At 36.0% G+C, this 26921-nt stretch overlaps 1 long non-coding RNA gene across 1 annotated transcript in view; it reads right to left on the reverse strand.

The window, feature by feature from the left end:
- Positions 1–26188, reverse strand: part of LOC145528290 (uncharacterized) — a 58553-nt gene extending 32365 nt beyond the window's left edge. Inside the window, exons 1-2 of the long non-coding RNA XR_014070280.1 lie at positions 26130–26188; positions 2661–2769 (exon numbers count right to left, since the gene is read on the reverse strand). This is a non-coding gene — a long non-coding RNA (uncharacterized LOC145528290). The remainder of the gene's footprint in view (positions 1–2660; positions 2770–26129) is intronic.
- Between the last annotated feature and the right edge of the window lie 733 nt (positions 26189–26921).

A 26921-nucleotide genomic window follows, 5' to 3' on the forward strand; every position in this document is an offset into this window, starting at 1 on the left:
AGATCATAAAATAGGACAAAGTAAGTGACATTTCTCATTGAATTAATATTTAAATATTTTCTATAATCAATAAATTCTAATTAATTAGAAACTAAATGAAATACTGAAGCATTTGATGCTGTTAAATAAGATATACCAATTAAGGTGAAAGGGAAGCTGTACCAGATATTTTTCATTTCTCCCTTCAGACCCTCTCTTCACACTTCCCTATCTTTGTCTTTGACCCAGGTGGCTGACCTCTAAGGAATGCCTCATCAGGGTTCCTTGACCTCTAGATTCCAGTTGAGTTTGGCCAACAGGAAGCTCCATCAAGAAACTGCAGCGAAAAGGTAGAGTTTAGGGTCTTTATCCTTTCATCTCGTTTTGGTTAGTTATGTTTGCCAATGTTTATGTTTCAGTACTTAAAGCCATAGGTTCCATCTGACAGCCCTTCTGATAGCTTTAGTTCTCATTGAATTTTAGCATCTCTTCCTTCTCTCTGCTCTTTCAGGTTTGGGGAAGGTAATGGTTTCCTATGTTTGCTAGTTGTAGGGTGTTTCTCCCTTACTGGTTCCTTTAGCCCAGCCCATATCTGCAAATATTCTATTAATAAAATTATCTCCTTTTAATCTCCAGTTAATCCTTTTGACTGTGTTGCCTATTTCCATCTATTTCAGAACTTGGACTGATATACAGCTTAAATTAATAAATAATAACTAAAATAGCAGCAACAAACCTTTGCAAAACACTTTCATGTGCATTGTCCCATTGGATGCTAAAGAAATTTATTTTAGGCCATTTGACAGGCAAAGAAACTGAGACAAGTTTTCTGCACATGGTTAATAAATGGAAAAGCCAAAAATCAAATCCAGGTCCCCAAATTCTATATCCTAAATATCTTCTATTATATCAAATAACCAGAAGAATTAAATTCTACTTAGTTTTAAGTAACTTTAGTTCTACTAAAGCAGTACTTGACAAGTTTTTGAAGCCATAGAATCCCTCTTCAAACAAAATGCAAAAGATTTCAACAAATAAAACAGATAAATGTAGAGCATCTTTGGTTGAGGCAATCTTTAGTAAAACTTTTCAGACCATGTGGAGATGATGTCAGAAAATCCTGCTCCTGGGTTTGTCACAGGTCCCAAGACTGCCCATTTAGAACACCCTATATCCCTGACTATAGTGACTGGTTCGTCAAAAATCACACCATCCAAATATTTAATGTTTTCCCCCAATGGCTACTTGTTTCTGGAATGTCAAGCTGAAAATATAATGAAAGCCTTAGATTTGTCAGTAGTTATCTTGAGTGTCATACAAACAAAACTAGCCAAATACAGAGAAAGCCTGAACCAAGTGGAGGGAATCAGAATGTCTTAATAAGACCCTTTGAACCTATGGATTCAACCAAGACCAAGAGAGTGCTATCTTTGGAATTAGCAGGTATGGAATCAGCCAATTCTCTTTCTGATTAAGTTAGTTTGAATTGGATTTCTATCACTCACAACCAATAAAACAGAGCGCCACCAAAGTTACATAAGTAGTTAGTTCTGCAGTAACTTATTTGTTATCCAAAAGGCATGATTGTCCATGACTTGGAGCTTTATCTGGAGATTTGATGGCTTATTTCTAGATTATTCTTGATGGTAGTTAAGTTGATCTTTGTAAAGAATTGACACAATAGAAAATTTTCCAAAATATACATAACTTTTTTGTGGAGAGTCGAAAGAGCACTAAGACCTCCAACTTTGTAGCTGTACCCTTTGCAAAACTTATTCTCCTATTCTGAACTATGATTCCTCACTGACCAACAAGTTAATATTACTAATCTTGCTTTTTTCACAGGGTTATTGTGAAGCTCAAATTAAAATTTTTTATAATGTAGTAAATATATTGTACAAAATGTAAGGCAAGCTGTTAGTAGTTTACCAAATAACCATTTTAATTATTTTCAATATTTTTATGCATAAAAGCAAATCAAATTATATTTCTGTGCCTTATATTCCAAAGGAGATAGTATGTTTAAAAAATATGTCACTGTTTGTTTTTTTCAGTATGAATCCTGTAGTTAATGTTGTTAAAGCATTTTGCAAATGTTAATGTTTAAGCCTTCTTAACAGTCCTCTGACACATCAGTGTTATAAAGGGGAAACCTTTCACTGCTATAATGCAGACTTGTATTTATATTTTAGATTTTAAAAATTCACTTAGGGAATCTCTGGGCATTAAAAATCGATTTAAGGTACAATTAAACTATTAGTGTATCCAAAAGAGACCAATAGCAACATTAGACTATGTCTGTTCTTGGGCCAAATGAGTGGGGCGTACAGGCAAATATCCAGACACTTAGAACATAATGGCCTAAAATATCAACTATGGGAACAGAAAAAAAAATGGGCAGACTACAGTTTTCCAAACTAACTCTTCTGAAAGAAATCCATGTACATATTTTTATACCTCCACATGCCTAAATAAACCCAACTCTGTCTTTGTTTTGTTTTATAAGCCAAAAGCTTGGTTGGTATGTCATAGATAATAGTCACCTTATACTTGAGGTATTGCATTTAGATATCTTATTCCTATTGAATTTTTAAACTAACTATTGGTTAATTTATTTTTTACAGTCAAAGTGTATTTCCATCTTGCAACCTCATCTACCCACATGGCATAAACATACTTACTGTCAAACTGCAGTTTCCCTCCACTCAACACAGATCACATATTTGTCCTGGGCATGAGTGAGCCCAAATTAAAAGCACAACATTCATTCCACCATCCTGGCTCCACCTCCTAGAGGGAAAGAAAACAATTATTAATGTTTGCTGGCTTTTGATGACCTAAAAAATATTTTCTTAGTAGACAAAATTAAAATTGTCATGTTTCTTTGGATTATTTGCATATTCTACACACATAAGACCATTGCTAAAAAAATATTATTCTGCATTTATCAATTATCAAGGAAGGGCAAAAAAAAAAAAAGAGCAAGACTTAAGATATCTGGAAGTAATGATGTGAGATTAATACTTTGCACAGACTACAAGTGACATCCTCTCACCTCCTCCAATGGCTCCAAGATAGCTTATATACATACACTACTGACTGACATAAATAGACTCAACTCATTTTATGTCTACACAGCAAATAACAAATGTTATAACATTTTTGTTTGGGTCCAGATCTCATAACTATAGTCACATAAAATCACTAGATTGTTAGAACAAAAAGCTTTGTAATTGTCTTTCCTCCGCACAGAAGAAAGTAACAGAGTACTACTTAGGTATGTGAGCTCTCTTTTCAGACTGCCTAGGTGTAAACTGACCTCACCTCTCTCTCAGCTTGTACTTGACTTCTTTGCATTCCATTTCTTCATATGTGGAGGTAATGATAGAACCTGGATTATGGAAAAGGACCTGATGTGTGCCTCATATAATAATAATTATTATTATTATTCACTTAATAATTAGTTGCCCAAGTGAGCACCAAACATTAACACTTGTAAGCACTGCCTGGAATATTAATTCTGCTTCAAATCCCACACTGAACCTTGTCCAGTTAGCTTCAGCTCAGCTTTTAGATTTCTTTTGGTCACACACACGTCAGTCTAGATTCTGCCTTCCTGTTAAAGTTTTCATATAACTGCACTTTTTTTTCAGAGATACGATTACTACTTATTAATGTGTACTTTTGAGTTTTTATGTATACTTTCGAGCTTCCCTGATAGCTCAGTTGGTAAAGAATCCACCTGCAATGCAGGAGATCCAGGTTCGATCACTGGGTGGGGAAAATGCGCTGGAGAAGGGATGGCCTGGAGAAGGGATGGCCTGGAGAAGGGATAGACTACCCACTCCAGTATTCTTGGGCTTCCCTTGTGGTTCAGCAGCTAAAGAATCCGCCTGCAATGTGGGATTCCTGGGTTTGATCCCTGGGTTGGGAAGATCCCCTAGAGAAGGGGAAGGTTATCCACTCCAGTGTTCTGGCCTGGAGAATCCCCGTACGTGACAAGTGAGCAACTTTTACTTTCATTTTGAGTTCTTATAATTTCGATATTTGTATCCTCCACTAAACTCTAAGTTCCACAGAGAAGAGGTGATGTTTTGCTCACAATTTTGTTTGTAGTGCCTAGCAGTGTCTGGTACACAATAGGACTTCAATAAACACTTGCTGAATGAATAAAGGAAAGAATAAATGAATCATTATAATATAGGTCTTATTTTATTTCTCTTTACTTCTACATATTTTCACTCCTTGAACAACCAATGCTTCACAAATATGGCCTCCTTTCCTATTCAACCTTTTCCTATAATTCCACCTGCCTTGCCTAAACTATTGGCTTATTTTTCTTGATGGCATTAGGCAAAATCATCTCTAAACTCAGCATTTTGTAAGACTTATAATTTGACTAAAACAGAACACAAGCAATGAATTTCCTAATAGCACTCCCACACTGATTCTAACTTAGTCTCTTTTTTTTCTGCAGCAATATAATGGGACTAAAAGTTTCCTTTATATTGCCACAAAATAATCAACATGTATTTTTATGCCCACTATGGCTTACTCACTATGGCAAGGTGTCCTGTTTATAACAGACATTGTGTCTGCTTCAATTGCTTTAGGTAGCACATGACTATGTAAAGATTCAATGACAAATAAATATATGTTGATGTCAATAAATAAACTGGTGGCCACAAACCAGGGGAAATTCTGGAGTCAGAATTCCAAGTAGTTAATTGCCAAAAGGCAATAAAACTGCTTAGGAGCTCCACGTGGAATGGACGTTGGAAATTACAAATGCAGTAGGAATATTGGAGAGGTCCACATCTGAGCAGAGTCATCACCATCTCCATGGAAACCATCCCCTGCCCCCTTCTAGGGAGAAAACAGCAGCTGTTCAACAGTACACAACCAAGAAAAATGCAAATCAGTTGGAAGTGGAAAACTCAGGATCCATTTCAAATTGTTAAGGGGATGAAATCTGAGGTAAAGGAATGAGATTAACGAAGCCATGATTTAGCAAATAGGCTCCATCAGCCTCCTGTGCATTGTGAAGAGTGCAGGGGAGGTAGAGGGGCAAGGTGAATAAGAATTCACATCAAACATCATTACACTGCTATGTTGGAATAATACGTGGCAGCAATTTTGAAAAGTGAAATTGCAACGAGAAAAGCATAGTTTTTTAAGAAAGAAACTAGTGGAGATATGTTTGGGGGCAGTTTTGAAAAAGAATGAATAAAAGAAAGTTAGGTATGCCATGAAGTACCATATAGAAAAAAGTTGGAAAAGGAAGAGAAATAAAAGATTGTATTCTGTGGGCATAACTGATAAACATGATTGCCTTATATGTTTCTTTCATGTGCTTTTATGAGCTTTTATGTGTTTCTCATGTACATATCCTTTGCAAATAATGGGGACGATTCCTTGATGATGGTGGGATTATAGATAGTTTCATCTGTGAATCAGTATTTATGCTCTCCCAACAGTGACAGTGATGCTAGATATCTCTGGAAGAAAGTTCTGTATTTTGAATGCCATTCACCAATTAACCTTTGTGAAAGACGGAGAACACCATCCCAATAAAAAATATCTATGCCTCTAGATATCATAAATCCTATGTTCGGGTACAAGAAAGCTTTAAAAGTACATATTTAAAAGAAAATTCTGACTTTCTGATAAAATATTAATACTGTTACTCAGATTAAGTCACTAGATAGGGATACAAAGTAGACAAAGTTATTGTTAGGCTTAGCCTGATAGCTTAGGCTTTGAAGGAAAAACAGCAACCTTCACTCAGTGAAAAACACTTACATGATAGCCAAGTTCCTTAACTTCTGTCCGGCACATTCTGCAATTTCTTAGGATTCTGGGCATGAATAAAGAGGCAGGGGCAGCAACAATGGGAACCGGGCACTAAGCTCCAAATCAGGAAACAAGAAGCACATTCTAGAAACACACCCCAATCTTGCTTATCTTTCAAAACACCCATTCCTATCACCTGTCACCTCCTGAGACTCCTCTCATTATTTTGTATTATTTTCTCATTTTCTGTGGGTGTGACAAGTGATTTAGGATACAAGTGGCTTGGGATCCATATGTTATTAAATGTCATGTTATAAAGATGCTAATATAGTCTTTAATAGTATTCATACTATATAAAGACAAATTCTTACTTTTCCCATTTAACAAGTGATGCATACTGTTTCATTTACTTTAAATTAATTATGTAATAAAAAGCATGAATTGTCAACAAATAAATTCAAAAATGAAATATATTGTTTTTTGTTTGGAGAACTAATGGGTACTAAAATGTAGATTAAAATTTAAACATGCCTCAAAAACATAAGATGAAAAACTTTTTAGTGACATAATTTAGAGTCTTTGGAAACTGCATTTTAAAGAAACAACTGTTTTATTTTTAATTTGCCTATGATTTTTTTCTACATGATGGGATATAAATGTTCTTGGGTTGTTTTCTATTTTTGCCAGCAGATTGCAAATAGCAGACTGAGGATGTAAACACTCTTTATTCCAATATATCAAAAGCCAATTGGATTCAATTATCACTATCTTTTCAAGTATCAGGTAAGTCATAAAAGAAAATCTGACTTAATGCAAAAATACGTCATGTTCCTGGAAGGGAAGACATAATATTGTAAACACATGAATTTCCCCCACATTAAACTAAAATTTAAGCTAAATATCTTTTAAAACCCCAACAAGATATTTTTATAGAACTTGATAAAGTGATTCTACTTCTAAAAAAGAAAATGTTCAAGAGGTCTTGGAAAAAAATTTTTAAGAGAGATCTTATTTTACCAAATAACAAGATATATTATACACCTACAGAAATTCAAACAGTATGATATTGGTATGAGAAAAAGATCAAAGAGAAAGAGACTAACTTACTTATGCAAATATGTTAGATGTTAAACTTGATATATCAAATTTTGTGGGTAGAGCATAAACAATTCAATAATGTTGAAGTAACTAGCTCACCAGTTTCAAATATTTTTGTGACTTTGGTTTAGGAAAATCTTAAGATGCAAAAATAAATACCAGAAAGTAGGTGGTGAGTTAAATTTTAATTCATTAATTTTTTGTGTGATTGAAGATGATCATAAAAAGAGTCAAAATATACACAAAAACATTAGCACCATAGGTAGGAAGGGATTTATAGTACCAAAATGGACTAAGTCTTTAAAATAAAAAAAATGAAATAACCCAATAGAAAATTATAAGTAAAAAATTCATAGATGAGGAAATATACATTATCAAAAGCCCAAAATGAATTATTAATATTTAATGTTGGTCAGAGTATTTAAAAAAATGTACTTTCATTATTGAGCTGTATGGGATTTTTGGAGGGAAATTTGACAATATCTTATTTTGCAAGCTTATAAAATGTATTCCCTTGACCACCATTTTATTTGTAAGAAGTTATGCAGAAATATTAGTATATTTGAAATGCTTAAACAGTAATTAGTTATTTGTTACAAATGATAAAATCTGTAATATATATGCACATATAGATGTACATAGATGTATGAATGGGTAGAGATAGATTTTTGGGCCCTACGCTGTACCTCCTGATTTACTATTTGGGTGGATGGTATCTAGGATTTTTATGTTTTTAGTATTTCTCAGAAATTTTCATGCAGCTGTATTTACAAATCACTGGAGCTAAGTCAACACAAAGGAGAACTCTTGCGCACCCAGATTGTTCATTCATTCAGAAATATTAATTGAATGCTTATTATGTGTCAGTACATGTTCTGGTCTCAGGAAGGTCAGTAGTAAACCAAATAACAACTTTAACCTAACAAAGCCTCAATTTTATTAGGAAAGAAAAAAATTAAATATACAAATGTATTTCAAAGAATTCCCAAAACTAGGTGTGCGTTTGCATTTTCTTATTCAATAGATACAAAATATACAGCCACATACTTTCAAAGATATTGAACATTTGTTATGTGAAAGAGTTCTTTACATTGAAAAACAAATAAGAAGAAGGAACCATTAATTCAGATCTTTATTTTCTAGTTAGTGAATTGTGTACTGCCCTTAGGTTTCAAGAAATCATTTCAGAATATTCATACCAGTTAAAGTAATGGTGTGTTAGTTTTGCTTATACCAGTAACAATCATTGTTGAGATTGAAGTGGAACTTATTTAAATGAGAGAGTTTCATGGAACAATGACAAAGGGAGAACATGTGCCTCAGAGTTATACAAGAGAGCTAGGATACTTACACATCAAGTCTTGTTACTCATAGAGTGAAGAGGAATTTCTGGGGTAAATCTAATCTTAAAGTGAAAGTGAAACTGTTAGTCACTCAGTTGTGTCTGACTCTGTGACATCATGGACTGTAGTCCACCGGGCTCCTCTGTCCATTGTATTACGGCAAGAATCTGGAGTTGGTAGCCAACGCCTTCTCTAGGGGATCTTCCCCACCCAGGGATTGAACCTGGGTCTCCTGCATTGCAGGCAGATGCTTTACTATCTGAGCCACCAGAGAAACCCCAAGTCTAATCTTACCTATGGTAATTTTCCATAACCCCAGTTGTATGGGCTTCCCTGGTGGCTCGGATGGTAAAGCATCTGCCTGCAATGCAGGAGACCCAGGTTCGATTCCTGGGTGGGAAAGATAGTTTTCACAATTATGGAGGCTAGGAAGTCCAGGATCAAGGTACCAGCCCATTCAGTTTCTGGTTGGCAGAGGGACATCTCCTTGCTGTACCCTCATACAGTGGAGAGAGAGAGAGAGGAAGCAGTTCTCTTGTGTCTCTTCTTATAAGGGCATTGATCCACTCATGAGGGCTCCATTCCATGATCTAATTACCTCTCACACACTATCTGCAACATATAGCTGGCCCCTTCCTCTGGAGAGACAATTCTTGTGTTCCAATTAGACTCCTGTAACTTCCTTACTCAAGCTTCCCAAGTGGAGCTAGTGGTAAAGAACCTGCCTGCCAATGCAAGAGACATAGGAGACAGGGTTCAATCTCTGGATCAGGAAGATCCCCTGGAAAAGGCAACCCACTCCAGTATTCTTGCCTGTAGAATCCCATGGACAGAGGAGTCTGGCGGGCTACAGTTAATAGGATTGCAAAGAGTCAGACACGACTGAAATGACTTGGCACGCACACATGTAGCTTTCTTACCCACAGCTCTCAGTTCCAGTCACTTTCAGTCAAATATTTTCAATGTGCTTTTGAACTGAGAATCTTGTTGAGCATGATGTTAATCATGTGCATGTCTTTTGCTCAAGCATGCTTATCATCACTCTCTTCTATATGAGCCTCGGGCCACACATTTCAGAGCCAAATTTGAGTTTTCTACATGAAACCAAGAGCTATTAAATAACTATATATAAATGTATAATTGGGTTTTTTTGTTTGTTTTTATAAGTAGAATGCAATTTTTGAAGTTAGTAATTAGAGTTCATCAAATTTGTTTAATGTAGGTTTTTACACAGTCTCTACTGCATTAAAATGTCAAAATAAGAAATATAATAAATCTGAGACTGACAGAATACCCACAAAAAAGAGATGAGCTGTAAATCACTTAGGTCATCCAGGTCCTTGGTATTTTCCAAAGGGTAAGTCACTTATAGACTGTATCAAGTATGTGTGTATGTATAAAGTTTGAAGATATAACTCCAGTCAATATTTACCTTCATATGAATTGCAGAGGAAGAATGAAAGGGGTAAGAAGCATTAAGTACTATGCTTACTTTTTAATCAATACACTTTTATATTGTTGGATTTTAAAAATAACATATTTCTATATTTCATGTTTAATTAAAAATATGTATTGATCATGTATTGATATTTCATAGAAGGATTTTGATCAGATAAATGATCTAGGTAGATCACCTAATGATGAATTTCAATTTTTATTTTATGCTTATTAATTTGTGTTTGAATAGCAGGGTTCTTTGTGAACCCTGTGCTTAAACAATTGTAATTTGGGTATAAATTAAAAATGTATCTATATATATATGTATAATATAATTACATGTTCATAGAAGCCATAAATATCATGCTGGCTATCAGTATTTAGTTGGATGATGTGTTTAAGACATGATGTATTAATCTGATTTCCATTCAAATCTCCATCTATTCACATAGAACATACTAAGAAGTTCTCTGAATCTTTAGTGTTCATCATGGAGGTATAATGGGATTTATGCTTATGGTTTTCTGTGTTTTAATTTTTAAAAATATCAAAGAAATGAATATAAATATCATTTGTTGCAGGTACTTGCAGTGCCTGACCTATAAACTTTTGACCCTTACCATTTGTATTAGTTATGGTTCTCCAGAGAATCAGAATATATATGAATATATTATAGTAATACATAATATAGATTATCATATACATATGCATTACACACTATCTATATGCAATATATGTATATAGTACTCATACATATATGAGGGTGAGAAAGAGAGGTCAATTTGAAGAAATTGGCTCACCCAGTTATGAAGTTGACATCTGAAATTGCATAGGGCAGGCTGGAAACTCAGGCAGGGTTTTGAACTTCAGCCTTGAGGCAAACTTTCTTCTCCCAAAAGCTCAGTTTTGGCCCTTAAGTCTTTCAACTGGTTGGGTGAGGCCCATCCACATTTTTAAGCATAATCTCCTTTACTTAAAATCAGCTGACTTTAGATGTTAACCACCTTTACAAATTACCTTCACAGCAGCACTTAGGTTAATATTTGATGAACTAACTGGATAACATAACTGAGAAAAATTAACAACTAAGACGAATCATCACATCCTTTTAATACCCAATATTCAAATGTGTGTGCAAGCTTTTTCTAAGGGCTTCCTTAGATTTCTGCTCTGTGTATGCGATCCTCTCTGTCTCTCTGTCAGTCACTCAGTCGTGCCTGACTCTGTGTGACCCATGGACTGTAGCCCACCAGGCTCCTCTGTCCATGTGATTCTTAAGCAAAAATATTAGAGTGGGTTGCCAGTGCCTTCTCCAGGGCACTTTAAGCCACCCAGTCTATGGTATTTTGTTATAGCAGCCTGAACTGACTAAAACAAGCCCTTAAATAGCCAAATCTGAAGGACTACTGATCTAAGATAACTGATTAAGAACTTGAGATAGGGCAATGGTTCTAGTTAATGGGCTCAGGCACCACAGGTCAGCAACTTTCTTGACTTACAAGGACAATGGACAGTTTACTAGGGAAAAACTTGTGTCTAAATTCCTGCTAATAATTCTCAACTGATCCAATGTGTCAAACAATTCAGAGCTCATAAATGAAATTCTACTCCTCAGCTTACCAGTGACCTGTTGAGTCTTATTCATGGCTGGTGTGTTCAGGAAAACACAACTTCCATATAATCTAACGAGTTAGAGAGTGCATTTTGCAAATAGAACAATATATGCTGAATTTTCTCCTGCTGAGAAAACTTCAAAAGATGTAGCATTCTTCCAATATAAAATCCAAATATGGATGAGTTGTATTAGAATAAAGGTGGAAGTGTTAGTCGGTCAGTCATGTCCGATTCTGTGTGACCCCACAGACTGTAGCCTGCCAAGCTCTTCTGTTCATGGAATTCTCCAGGCAAGAATACTGGAGTGGGGTGCCATTCCCATCTCCAGGGGATCATCCTGACCCAGAAATTGAACCTGGATCTCCAGCACTGTGGGCATCTGAGTCACTGGGGAAGCCCATTAGAATAAAGGTCTATAACAAAATGATGAATTTTAATTCACTGACTTCACATTCACTTTTCCCTTTCATGCATTGGAGAAGGAAATGGCAACCCACTCCAATATTCTTGCCTGGAGAATCCCAGGGATGGTGAAGCCTGGTGGGCTGCCATCTATGGGGTCGCACAGAGTCGGACACGACTGAAGCGACTTAGCAGCAGCAGCAGCAGCAGCAAGATGGAATTTATTCCCTAATGTAAAGTAAAAGGACACCCTTTATAAACTTCTGTTTTAATCTTCCATTTACACAAGATCAGTGTCAACTAGCAGTTTCCTGTTTTTTTTTTTTCTAAAGGAAAACAATATAGTACCTTTATACAACTATAATACTTGACAGAGTACTCAATCATACTTTACAACCCCACTCATAAATGTAACATTCTTAGGAGTCAGCATTTATGATTTTCAGAATAACAGGTAAAATTAGGTAGTAAGAATCCCTAAGCTAAGAGTGTGGAACAGTCCACCAATACATGAACACATACATATGTATATATTTCTTATATTATGTATGCATATATATGTAAATATGTATTACTTGCTATAGCTCCTTTCACATGTTTAAGGAATTGTATCTGTATATACACACATATATGACACATAATATGTAATATGCCTATATATAAGAAATAATATATACATATATAAACATAATAGGAATATATAATTTATACATATGTACAATATGTATTTAGAAACAGGAAGGCCCTGAATCCTTCAGTTTACTGAGAGGCAACTGAAGTCCTAAGAAAATAAATGACTTAAGGTTACAGTAGTGAGAAAAAAACAAAAGCCTAAGTGTCATGACTTTAGACCAATGCTTTTCCCATATAATATTATGATTTTATATTTTGAATAAAGAATGAAATGCAGACACCTTCTTTTGACCCCAGCTTTCAGGTGCTGAAATTCGCCATCTCTGAGATTTGGATTCTTTTCATAAGGCTCTGTTTTGGAAAGACCAATTGCCATTTTAATGCAACTTACTGATCATGCAGACAGCCAGCCTCTCATAAATCATGTAAAGTACCTGAAAATATGATTTATGAGCTAAGTTATGGGAAACGGGGTCCTTTAATATCCTTAACTCTTCAGAATGTTGCTACCTATCAGAGTCCTCTTTCCTGACTCAACTGAAGGTGTGTCTGTATGTTTTCATCCCTAACTGCCCCTACCTCCACCCCAACGAACACTGACTTTTACCCATCCCCCTCATCCATAAAGAGTGTGCAGCTTTTTTAATTTCATCAGCTGGGTATGAATTCTTGATTCAAATCCTTACTCAGCTTGTGCGTCTTTCAGAATACGTTACTGAGGCATTGCCTCACGTGGTAATTAAACTGCACCTAATAGCATCCTACTATAGAATTAAAAGAGCCCAAGAATTACAGTTTGTTGTAGAAAACAGCCCACAAAAGATCCTAGAAAACCCAAGATGAAACTAATTTAAACCATATGCCTTGTTGAAAAGGAATATGGAAAAAATGTCTGTAATATGCAGTAAATGAGGCCCATAACTCATTGCAGCCTCCAATGAGTTATATGTTAAATCCATATTTCAAAACATGGTCGTGCAGTTTTTTAGATCTCCCTGTCTATTAACCCTTTGCTTTGTATGGGAGAGTTTCTAAGAATAACATAGTTCTGTGGGTATTAATATATTCACATATGCAAGTAGAAGTTCTCTACCAATAGGTTTTTTTTAACCCTCTCCCTTATGGCTCAATATATTATCGCTTCACCAAACCAACAAATTACAAACAATTTCCAGTTTCTTCCACAAATACCTAGTGGCTAAATGTTATTAATGCGTTTGTCTGAAAGGCACATATTCAAACCTTGCTCAGTTAGGGAAGAAGAATATACAGTGCTGATTGCTTGCAATCAGTTTCCATAATCTATATTTCCTTCACAGAGGTGAAAGTTTATCTCACCATAGAACAACAGTTATAATTTTGCTTCTATCATTCATCAACTCTGATATTTCAGTGTCTCTCTCAAATCACCATTTTCTGGAGCTATGGAGTAAGAAAGTTGTTGACTATTTTCGTTTTAACACACTCCTTTAAAAAAAAATGTTTGCCTGCACATTATGGTTTATCGTCTGTCTGTGAGAGACCCTAATAAATCACATTTGCTTTCAACTATCATAGATTATTAGACTTTTATAATCATGAAATAAACCCAATAGACTATTGCTATTTTCAGAATATTGAAAATCACTAGGTATTTGCCTTTTTGTATGAGTATGTGATTCCCTCGTTCTTTAGGAGGGTAGTGTTACATTTAGATTCTGTCAGCATATTGTTTGTACAGCAATGATATATCCAACAAATTGTGATCCAGGACAGAGGAGAGGGAGTAAACACAGGAAATGGGGCTTGAATCGGTCTCTACCATCCTTCTGTTAAAAGCCTGAAGTTTGTTTCACAATGTTAATCTCTCAACTTGTTCTCTTTCACCCTGGCTCTTTCCATATACAATAATTGCTGATAATCTTTTGCAGAACAATACTTTGAAATCATTTCAGTTTTAAGAGAGTACATTAAGGCCATCAAATGGAATGAAACCCCTAAAGGAGATTTATGTGAATTCTTTCTCAACACAATTACTGCAATTAGACACACGTATACCTTTGTGTCCTTAATATTGTAATTTTCATGGGGTGATGATTTGAAGGAGTTCCTTACTAGAAATAGATCTAAAACACAGGGTTTTGATGACAGTCTCAGCTAAACTAATTGTGTGAGCTGGGAACAAGGTAATGAGGACAGATGTCAAGGTCAATATAATTACTAATTTCTGAATCTGGGTTAATATTTCCAACCAAGAGCCTTGCATGTAAGTTACAATGTATAACTACCACTAATAGAAAATTCAACTTTGGTTTTCTGGTATGGATGTAGTGGTTGCTTTTTTCCCAATTGTGTCCCCAAGTGAACTTTATTTGTCAAAGGAACAAAACCAAATCTACTTTCTTGTTGACTCTTCATCATATCGAAAGATGCAGATGTGAACAACAAAAGAGGCACTTGGCATGATCCCTGGAAATGTGTGCATTCCAAAAGCAGCTCATAAATATCATATTTATCCCTTTGAGAGGAGACAGGCATAAGAGGGGAAAAATTCAAGGAGGAATTGTGGTGTTGGGTTATTTACATTTCTAATAGTCCTGAAATCATTAGATAGCTATTTTTTTGGATCTTTTCTTCCCTATCAGTCACAGACTGTCTTTACATTTTATGTCATAATTGCTATGAAAGGACCTTTTTCCAAATGACACTCGTTTCCAGGTTCTTATGCCTAAGTTTTGCTGAATGATCAGCATGTTTCAAAGTGATATGAGTATTACAGAAACAGTGTTTTAGAACTCTATCCACTTATCTTGGCTAGGATAAATCAACAAAGGTAGAGAGGTACTGATTAAAAGGCATGCTTCAGTGGAAAATTATTTCAAAGCCAAAATTAATAGAAACTGTTCAACTAAACAGATTTAGGGGCCTGGGGGAAAATTGGTATATAATAATACACAAAAAGGAGAGCAACAGAATCAATTCCTCTCTTTCTTTCACATACACACACAGAATTGCTCAATAATAATGCATACTTATCTTTATATTTCATATTATAAAAGTTTCTCTTTAATTGGAGTTCTTTGTTAAAAGGTGCTTGTTGAACAGAATTCTATTCAACACAATACTTCAGTGTTCCATAGAGAGTGTGGATGGCAAGCTCTATGAGTTGTAATTGTCCAACAGGTTTCTGGAACTAATTGGCTAATTCAGAAAGGCATCTCCTGCCTTAGGCTTGGCTGGCTCTCCCCCTCTACAGTATTCCACTGCCAGTCTGCCTCTGTCTGTCCTGACTTATTCCACTTTGACACTGAGCTTCCCCTTGTGCCAGCTGCTGAGCTCCACTGAGAAATCCTTCCCTTGTGGAACCAAACATTTAAAATTCTAATTAAAAAACACTTTCCAAATTCTACCAAAGAGAGAAAAGGAAATCTTTCCATCCCCCTTCCCTTTCTACTGACAACTTGTCTCTCTCTATTTTTCATCCAAATAAACAGAGCTCTGTAAATCTTGTCCAGAAGACACAGACTGAAAGAATTAATCAAAGTGTTGTTTATGAGCTGCTCAGAGCAGATTAAATGTTGTGTTGACAACACAATTTGCAAATTATCTATCAACATCAACAGACATACAGCAATGAGCCAAGCCAATCAGATACCTCCGGACACAAGAGGACTGTGTATTTCCTAGCCCTGCTTCCAAAAGGAAGTCCTTTTGAAAGAGTTTTATCCAACATTATTTACAGTCTCATTGCTGCAGTTGAGTTCCTTTTACAATTTGTTTTGGACAATGTAGTTTTCTTTTTGCCACATACAAGTCAAATTTTCTATCATAATCTGATCACAACAGTGTTTCCCAATCCTGCTTGACTACCACACTTCAAACACCCTATATGCCAGTTCACCTCCAGATAGCCACCAGATCCATCTCTGGAAAATCCCTGAAGCAGCCAGCCTTCAAAGTGATCCCAACCTTCCAGTATTCACACCTTCATACTACTGTGTGCAATTCTTTTATATGTAATAAGATCAACTGAGTGACCAATAGCATAGGACAGAAGTGGTAGTATGTCTCTTCTAAAGTTTTGTTCTTGCATCTTTAATGTGTTCCTATATGTTTCTGAGTAGTTTTTTATTGTATTGTATATCACAATTTGTTTATACACTCACCTATTGATGAATATTAATTTATAATTTTGACAACCACCATTAAAACTACTGTGAACATAAGTATATGATTCTTTTGTAAGCATATGCTTTCAGTTCTCTTAAATAAATGTCTATGAGTGGAATTGGTCACAATGAAGCTTTATGTTTTGTTTTATAAAAATTGAAAAACTTTTTTCCTGTATAATTTTACAATTATAAACAAGGTATGATGGGCTTCCCAGGTGGTGCAGTGTAAAGAATCCACCTGACAATGCAGACTTAAGAAATGCGGTTCGATCCCTGGGTCAGGAAGATCCCCTGGAGAAAGAAAAGGCAATTCTCTCCAATATTCTTGCCTGGAGAATCCTATGAACAGAGGAGCCTGGCGGGCTACAGTCCATGGGGTCACACAGAGTTGGACATGACTGAAGCGACTTAACACACACGCAGTCTGTGTACTGTCTACTAGTATCATTTATTCTTTCTCTTTTCTTCTTGTATACCTTCTTTTCAATTCATTTGATGTATTTTGTTATTTTATTTTATGTCCTCTATTGGCTTATTACCCACATTTCTTTTCTTTTTAATTACTGTTCTAGAATTTACAATATTCCCCCTTAAGTTTTCAAAGTCTATTTAGAACCAATATTGTATTACCTCACACTTTATACCTGATAACCCACCCATATCATTTCTAACATCACTACTGACAAACTTCCTGTTTTTATGCTTCACAATTCCCACTTCACAAATGTAGTAACTTTTTGCATTTTCTTGTACCATAAAGCATACTTTCTTTATCACTGCATCCATTTTAACCCCGCCTTCAATTTTATTATTTTTACATTAAATAGTCTTCAGTATATTAAGAAACTTATGAGAAAGAAAATGAGATTTTCCTTTATATTCTCCAATTTCTGGTTCTTTCCTTCCTATCTGTAGATCCAACTTTTCATCTGAAAAGCATTCTTAAACATTTCTTGTAGTGCTAGTCTGCTGGGGATCCATGATCTCTGTTTTTATTTATCCAAAAATGTCTTTATTTCTTCTTTATTTTTGACATGCATTTTTGCGAGTTCAATTCTGAATTGAGATTTTTATTCTTCATTTTTATTCTTCATTTTATTCTTTGTCTACTTATTCTTAATGTGGTGTCCAAAGCCTTCTAGATGCTGTTTTTTTTTAAAAGGTAGCAATTATTTGTATCATTATTTCCCTGTATGTAGTAACTCTTTGCTCTCTAGCTAATTTCAATTTTTTTCCTTAATCTTTGGATTTTAGCAAGCCTGATGTATCTCCATGTCTTTTTTTTTTTTAAATTAATCCACATTGCTGTTCTGAATCTCTTTGGTCTGTAAGTTTTAGTTTTTCCTTATATTTAGGATACATTAAAACATTATATAAGTATTTTTCTCTATACTATTCTCACTGTCCTCTTCTGGGACTCTGATTATATATAAACATTATATTATATTACATTACATTATTTTGTATTATATTATATGTAAATGATATGCCAGTTAATATTGTCCATTAGGTTTCTTTTGTACATCTTTTACTTTTCTTCAGTTTTTTTTCTTTCATTTCCAAATTGTATCATTTCTATTTACCTGTCTTTAAATTTATTGGCTCTATATTCTGCCATACTCAATTTTCTATTAAGATTATCCAGTTAATTTTTCACCTCAGTTATATTTTTCTAATCTTTAATTTTGATTTTTTAAATAGTTTTCATTCTTTGCTGAGATGTCCTATCTACTCATGTATTTAGACCATATTTTCTGTTAGTTATTTCAATTTATCTTATTTGAATTCTTTGAGCCTATTTATTAGTTGTTTTATAGCATTTGTCCACAAATCTATCAGGGCACCTTGGATTTGATTTCCAATATTTACTTGTTTTCCTTTACTTAACTCTTGATTACATTTTCCTGTTTCTTTGCATGTCTAGTTATTTTTACTATATACTGGACATTGTGAATAAAATTATAGATTCCAGATTCTTTTATCTTCCTCTGAAATTTGTTCATTTTTGTCCTATTAAGCATTTCAATTATGGCTTGTCACCACTGAACTGTATTGACTTAATTTTGTTGTTTCATGGATCTGTGGAAAGCCAGAGACATTTTCTTCAGCTTCCCCTACACTGCAGACTACATCTCCAAACTCTCAGTTCTAAAGATCTTGTCAGGGCTTCTTTTTCTCTTGGTTAAGGCTGGTGCAGAGTAGATGTGACTTCAAAGCATGGACCTTACTTCTGAGGAGAAGTAAATTCTGAAGTGCTTTAATCCTGAGCGGAATTACTTTCTGATATATCACCTACATTCAAAAGTATTAATGAGATTTTTCTACATTATCTAGGCCAGAATTCCAATATCCTTTAGCACTTTTGGTAACAATGTGTAGTCTTATACTGTATATGTGCACCCAGAACTCAGTCAGGCACTCATGAGGAACTTCTGTTCCAGAGAATGCTGTACATGTCTATCACAAAGAGCTTCTTTCTCTCCAGTGGCCTGTCTTGTAGATTGCAGCTTCTTCAGGAGCCTGATATTTAAATATTAGCTTCTTCATCTCAGCAACAATCACTTTATTTTCTTGGATTCTAACTCTTTGTACCACAGCTGGGAATTTGTCCCAGGCAGAGAACCAGAGAAATCATGGGACTCCCCTTACAAATTTCCCCTTTTCAGGGATTACTGTTCTGTCTCTTGTTGAAAGTCTCAAATTCAATAACTCACATATTTTGTCCAATTTTATGGTTGTCTGTAGTTGATTATGACGTAATGGTCTTATCTAATATTCTATTATATTTTAATATGGTTTTTAAGTAAAGAGATTTCAACATTGATTATTCATGCTTGTGAATGAATTGTATTACATTGACTTCCAATTCCTAGTCTGAGTTTAGCAGACTATGTAATGCCTCTGCCTGGGCTTCCCTGGTGGCTCAGTGGTACAGCATCTGCCTGCAATGCAGGCGATATGAGTTCAATCCCTGGGTTGAAAGATCCCCTGGAGGAGGAAATGGCAACCCACTCCAGTATTCTTGCCAGAAAAATCCCATGGACAGAGAAGCTTGGTGGGGCTGTAGTTCATGGGGTCACAAAGAGCTGGACATAACCAAGCACACATGCACGTAATGATCCTGCCTCCTTAACAACATTTCAGTTCACTTCAGTTACTCAGTTGTGTCCGACTCTTTGCAACGCCATGGACTGCAACATGTCATCCCCGTCCATCACCAACTCCTGGAATTTACCCAAATTCAGACATGGGTTTGGGTAAACTCCGGGAGTTGGTGACGGACAGGGAGGCCTGGCGTGCTGCGATTCATGGGGTCGCAAAGAGTCGGACATGACTGAGCGACTGAACTGAACTGAACTGACATGTCCATTGAGTCAGTGATGCCATCCAACCATCTCATCCTCTGTTGTCCCCTTCTCCTTCCAGCCTAAATCTTTCCCAGCATCAGGGTCTTTTCCAGTGAGTCAACTCTTCCCATCAGGTGGCCAAAATATTGGAGTTTCAGCTTCAACATCAGTCCTTCCAATAAACACCCAGGACTGATATCCTTTAGGATGAACTGGTTGGATCTCCTTGCAGTCCAAGGGACTCTCAAGAGTCTTCTCCAACACCACAGTTCAAAAGCATCAATACTTCAGTGCTCAGCTTTCTTTATAGTCCAACTCTCACATCCATACATGACTACTGGAAAAACCATAGCCTTGACTAGACAGACCTTTGTTGGCAAAGTAATATCTCTGCTTTTTAATATGCTGTCTAGGTTGGCCATAACTTTCCTTCCAAGGAGTAAGCGTCTTTTAATTTCATGGCTGCAATCACCATCTGCAGTGATTTTGGAGTCCCCCAAAATAAAGTCAGCCACTGTTTCCACTGTTTCCCCATCTATCTGCCGTGAAGTGATGGGACCAGATGCCATGATCTTAGTTTTCTGAATGTTGAGCTTTAAGCCAACTTTTTCACTCTTCTCTTTCACTTTCATCAAGAGGCTCTTTAGTTCTTCTTCACTTTCTGCCATAAGGGTGGTGTCATCTGCATATCTGAGGTTATTGATATTTCTCCCAGCAATCTTGATTCCAGCTTGTGCTTCATCCAGCCCAGCATTTCTCATGATGTACTCTGCATTTAAGTTAAATAAGCAGGGTGACAATATACAGCCTTGACTTACTCCTTTTCCTATTTGGAACCAGTCTGCTGTTGCATGTCCAGTTCTAACTGTTGCATTCTGACCTGCATACAGGTTTCTCAAGAGACAGGTCAGATGGTCTGGTATTCCCATCTCTTTCAGAATTTTCCATAGTTTATTGTGATCCACACAGTCAAAGGCTTTGGCATAGTCAATAAAGCAGAAATAGATGTTTTTCTGGAACTCTCTTGCTTTTTTTGATGATCCAACGGATGTTGGCAATTTGATCTCTGGTTCCTCTGCCTTTTCTAAAACCAGCTTGAACATCTGGAAGTTCATGGTTCACATATTGCTGAAGCCTGGCTTGGAGAATTTTGAGCATTACTTTGCTAGTGTGTGAGATGAGTGCAATTGTGCAGTAGTTTGAGCATTCTTTGGCATTGCCTTTCTTTGGGATTGGGATGAAAACTGACCTTTTCCAGTCCTGTGGCCACTGCTGAGTTTTCCAAATTTGCTGATATATTGAGTGCGGCAATTTCACAGCATAATCTTTAGGAGATGATAGTAGCAATATCTAATTTCTTGATCTTGGTGGTTTTCATGAGTGTTTCTTTATAATAATTCATTAAGCTATCAGTTCACTTTTAGGTAATTTTTGCATATTTTATTTCATAACAAAAAATCTGAAGTCATTAGAAAGATAGTAAAAATATAAGCAATTTTAAAAATTGGGGAGCAGAGAGAGCATCTCTGTACCTTCCTCTCAATATTGTTGTAAGCCTAAAACTGCCCTTTACAAATGGTCTTAATTTTTGAAAAAGGAGAAATAAGATTTTTTCTTCCAGTTTTATTAGGATATTATTGACATACAGCAATATCTAAGATAAAAGTAATAATAATTTGACATATACAACATGAAACTATTACCACAATAAGTTTAGTGAATATTCATCATCTCATGTCGATGCAACATTAAAGAAATAGAAAAGAATGTTTTTCCTTGTAATGAGATTTCTCAGGATTTACTCTCATCACAACTTTTCGTATATAACATATAGCAATGTTAAATATATTCACATTGTATGTTACATCCCTTAGTACTTATTTATCTTATAAGTGTAAGTTTGTACCTTTTCACTGCCTTCATTCAGTTCACCCTTCCCCCACTTCCCACCATTAGTACTACAAATATGCTATCTGATGTGTGGAGTCTAAAAAAATAATAAATGAACAAACATAACCAAAAGGAAAGTTATAGATACAGAGGACAAACACACAGTTGCCAGAGGAGAGAAGACGATGAGAGGTGATAAGTGAGGAAGATTAAAAGGTACAAACTTACAGTTGCAAAATAAATACCACATGATATAAAATGTACAGCGTGGGGAATATAGTCACTAATTATAAAATATCTTTGTAGGGTGAAAGGTCATAACTAAACTTGTAGTGACCACTTTGTAAGGTATAGAAATATTGAATCATAGTGCTGTGTAACAGGAATTAACATAGCGTTGTAGGTCAATCATAATTCAAAAGCAAACAAGCTCGTAAGAGATCAGATTTGTGACAAGATTTTTTTTTTAATTATGAAGAAAAAGAGATTTTGATTACAGACTAAACTTTTGAGGAGTTCTGTTTCAACATGAGTTAAGAAATGAGGCTGAAGCTGTTGGGGAAAGTGATGTCAAGAGGATGACTGATGGAAGAAACTGATTCTGCAGAAAGCAAATGGAGAAGAAATAAAGGAGAATCGCTGAAGCAAAATTTTCCAATAGGCAAAAAGGGATGGAATCCAGGGCACAAGTAGAAGGGTTGGCATCAGACAGAAGCATGGCTACTTCATCTGTGGAAATAAGCACGTTGTACTGAAAACATATGTTGGTAGTTGAATTAATGTGGTGTGTGTGTGTGTTAGTCACTCAGTCATGTCCACTCTGTGTGACCCCATGGACTGCAGCCCACCAGACTTCTCTATCCATGGGATTCTCCAGGCAAGAATACTGGAGTGGCTTGCCATGCCCTTCTCCAGAGGATCTTCCAGACCCAAGGACTGAACCCAGGTCTCCCACCTTGCAGGCAGATTCTTTACCATTTGAGCTACCTGGGAAGCAATGGTGCCCTACAAATATTCTCTTTTGATAGGTTTTGTTTTCTCAAAAAATTGAGAAGAGAGGTCACTGGCCGAGAGAGAGGATAGAAAAGCTATGTCAGAGATTGAGGAGAGAGACAAGAAGCTGTAAAATAGTTCTCTAGAAAAGCAGAAGAGTGAATGGATTAAGGAAGTGTAATATAAACACTAGGTAAATAGTAATGAGTCCACTTTTAGTTAATGGAAATGAACATAAAATGGGAGGAGTGAGCACATTGTGTATTTTTCTCCAGCTCCTATTCAACTGCAGAGATGAGGGTTCTAATTTTAGTACACACAAATACATACATGTAAACACTGAAATAAATTCATTTATATGCTTATGTACCTATACGTGTATGTTTCTTTTTGATATCATCTTATTAGAATGTAATCTCCAAGAGCCAACTATTTTTAATAGGATGTTGAATATAGTTCCCTATGCTATAAAATGTGTGTGTTAGTTGCTCAGTCATGTCTGACTCTTTGCAACCTTATGGACTGTAGCCTGCCAGGCTTCTCTGTCCATGGGATTCTCCAGGCAAGAATATTGGAGTGGCTTGCCATGCCCTTCTCCAAAGGATCTTCCAACCCAGGGATTGATCCCTGGTCTCCTGCATTGCAGGCAGATTGTTTACCGTTTGAGCTACAGGGAAGTCCTTATGCTAAACAGTAGAACCTTCTCATTTATTCACCTTACATATAAAAATTTGCACCTGCTAATCCTAAATGCCCAATCTTTCCCTCTCCAACTCCCCATCTCTCTTGACAAACACAAGTCTTGAGTCTGTTTGTTTTGTAGATGTGTTCATCTGTGTCATATTTTAGAATCCACATGTCAGTGATCTCATATAGTGTTTGTCTTTCTCTTTCTGACTTACTTCACTTAGTATGATAATCTCTAGATCTATCCATGATGCTGCACATGGCATTACTTCATTCTTTTTCATGACCAAGTAATATGCCATTGTGTATTTGTGCAACATCTTCTTTACCCATTTCAGGCTTCCCAGGTGGCTCAGTGGTAAAGACTCCACCTCCCAATGCAGGAGCTGCAGGAAACATGGGTTCTATCTTTGGGTTGGGAGGATCCCCTGGAGGAAGAAATGGCAACCCACTCCAATATTCCTGCCTGGAAAATCCCATGGACAGAGGAACCTGAGGGAGCTACAGTCCGTGGGGTCACAAATAGTCAGACATGACTGAGCAACTGAGCATGCACACAATATTCCATCTTCTTTATCCATTTCTCTTTTGATGGACATTAGGCTGTTTCCATGTCTTGGCTATTGTAAATAGTGCTGCTAAAAACAGGCATGGGCTTCCCAGGTGGGGCTAGTGGTGAAGCATCTGACTGCCAAAGCAGGAGATGCAAGAGATGCACGTTTGATTCCCGGGTCAGGAATATTCCTACTGGAGTGGGAAATGGCAGCCCTTTCCAGTATTCTCACTTGGAAAATCCCATGGACAGAGGAACCTGGTGGGATATAGTCCATGGGGTTGCAAAGAGTCAGACACAACTAAGTGCGTGCACACACACACACACACACACACACACACACGAACATAGGGACACGTGTATTTTTTTTTTTTTTTGAGTTATAGCTTTGTTCGGATATATGCCCAGGAGTAGGATTGATGGATCATATGATAACTCTACTTTTAGTTTTTTGAGGAACCTCCATACTGTCTTCCACAGTGACTGGACCAATCTACATTCCCACCAACAGTACAGGAGGGTTCCCTTTTCTCCACTCCCCCTCCAGCATTTGTTATTTGTAGATATTTTAATGCTGGACATTCTGACCAGTATGAGGTGGTACCACATTGTAGTTTTGATTTGCATTTCTCCAATAATTAGAGATAAGGAGCATCTATTCATGTGCTTATTGCCCATGTATATGTCTTCTTTGGAGAAATATCTATTTAGGTTTTCTGTCCTTTGTTTTTCCTTTTTTTTTAAATTAGAGGATAATTACTTTACAGTATTGTGATGGCTTTTGCCACACATCAGAATGAATCAGCATTAGGTATACATATGTCCCCTCCCTCTTGAACCCTCCTTGCACCTCTCTCCCCATCCCACCCCTCTAGGTTGCCACAGAGCATTGGCTTTGAGTGCCCTGCCTGTTACCTTGAACTCCCACTGGCTATCTATTTTACATATGGTAATGTATATGTTTCAACGCTATTCTCTCATATCATCCCTGCCTCTCCTTCCCCCACTGTGTCCGAAATGTCTGTGTCTCCTCTGATGCCCTGCAAGTAGGATCATCAGTACTATCTTTCTAGATTATTTATATACACATTAATATGAATGGATAAGGAAGCTGCAGTACATATACACAATAGACTATTACTCAACTATAAAAATGAACACATTTGAGTCAGTTCTAATGACGTGAATGAATCTAGAGCCTATTACAGAGTGAAGTAAACCAGAAAGAGAAAGACAAGTATATTAATACATACATATGGTGTCTAGAAAGATAGTACTGCCCACTTTTTGATTGGGTTGTTCTTTTTTGTAATTGAGTTGTACGAGCCAATTACTTTTACATCTTATACATCTCTGTACCCCTAGCATCTAAAATAATGCTATAATGGTATTTGTATGGTAGATTTTCAAGAAATTCATTAAATAAATGAAAGAGAACCTTCAGTAAATATTATCAATGCTTTAGTGTTAAAGTCAAAATTTCTACTGTTTCTTTCAAACATCTGACTCATTTCACTTGAAAAATATCTTGAAATTGTAAGAACAGTGGAGTTAAAAACTAATCAAACTATTGCAACTACTTCTGTCTCCATCACAGTATTCTCAATACTGTGCAATGAAAATATTCAAGTAAGTTAGATAAAATTGATCTGATTTCAACTGTCATCCATAAACACTGATTTGAAATTCTGTGTTCAACAATAACATTTGGCTAATATGAGCAACTTCATAATGAATAAATATTAATTATTTAACTTGCAGAATAAAATTATACAAACACATGTCTCTCTTACATTTTAGAATGTTATGTAACAGTTTACTTCAAAAAGCTTTCTGTTCATGTAAATTTTAAATCCACTACCTTAGATAACAATTAGAAAGACAGGCTCATCAAAATATGAAAATGACATGAAATTGAGGGACGCGGGGATAGCAAATTCATTGACTGAAGAAAGCAAAATGAAAAATATTCTGACAGAATGAAGTATTGTGTTACATCTAGTAAGTTAAAATTTAACAGGAAGAAAAGCATTTAGTTAGTATTGTGGCCCCCCAATAAACTACTTCACCAGTATAACACAGGGACAATTTGGCTTAATAGAGCAGGTAAAAATAATTGCTGTAGCTGGCAATAGGCTCAAGAAATGCTTATGACGAGATGAAACTGCCCCCTAAAGAGCTAGTGTGATCTTAAGTGGCATTAACAAACCTTATATCTTGAGCAAATGAGAAGGCAACATTCTTTTCTGTGTACTACACATAATACTCTTAGTGTTCTAATCAAGTTCTAAGTTCCAATTTAAGTCAAATTAGAACATTTTTAGAAGACAATGTATAAGATGGTGAAGAAAATCTAATGTCTTCAGTGAAAGCATTTTTTAAAAGGATGGGACTATTTACCCAGAAGTAGAGAAAACTCAGAGAAGATAACAGTCTACTTCAAATATTTTAGTATCCATTTATGAAAGGGATTCTACTCATTATGGCCCCAAGAAACAGAACTGGAACAATGGTTAAGATATAGGGAGACACAGGTTGGTCAAATCACAAAATTTTTGAAATTAGAAAATTGCAATTTGGAAGCTTTCCATCAATTTCTGCACTCTGAGTTAGAGAATTGGATTTGCCCTTGAAACAGATCTATCTTTGTTTCAGGAAGAAGTATCTGAAACCAGGTAAACTCTGGTCATGCGGGTGACAAGAATCAGCTGATTATTCTTGATACTTGACCTGATTGAAATATCCCAGATTGAACCATTAAATACTCTTCTGACAACTAAAACTTATTTGATCAATGGGTTTATGTGTTCTTGCCCATCAGTTTGCTCACAGGAGGGTTGGAAATCAAATCTAGAATCTTCATGTCAATCTGTGAACAAGACAAGATTCATCAGATGCTGCCTGCATCTCCATTCAGTCCACACATTTTTATTGAACTTCTACTGTTTATCAAGCACTGTTCTAAACGGCAGGTTTACGAGAAGGAACAAAATGTTCTCAC

Source organism: Giraffa tippelskirchi, chromosome 1, assembly GCF_054371585.1.
Source record: "Giraffa tippelskirchi isolate mGirTip1 chromosome 1, T2T-mGirTip1v1.2.pri, whole genome shotgun sequence".
Lineage (NCBI taxonomy): Eukaryota > Metazoa > Chordata > Mammalia > Artiodactyla > Giraffidae > Giraffa > Giraffa tippelskirchi.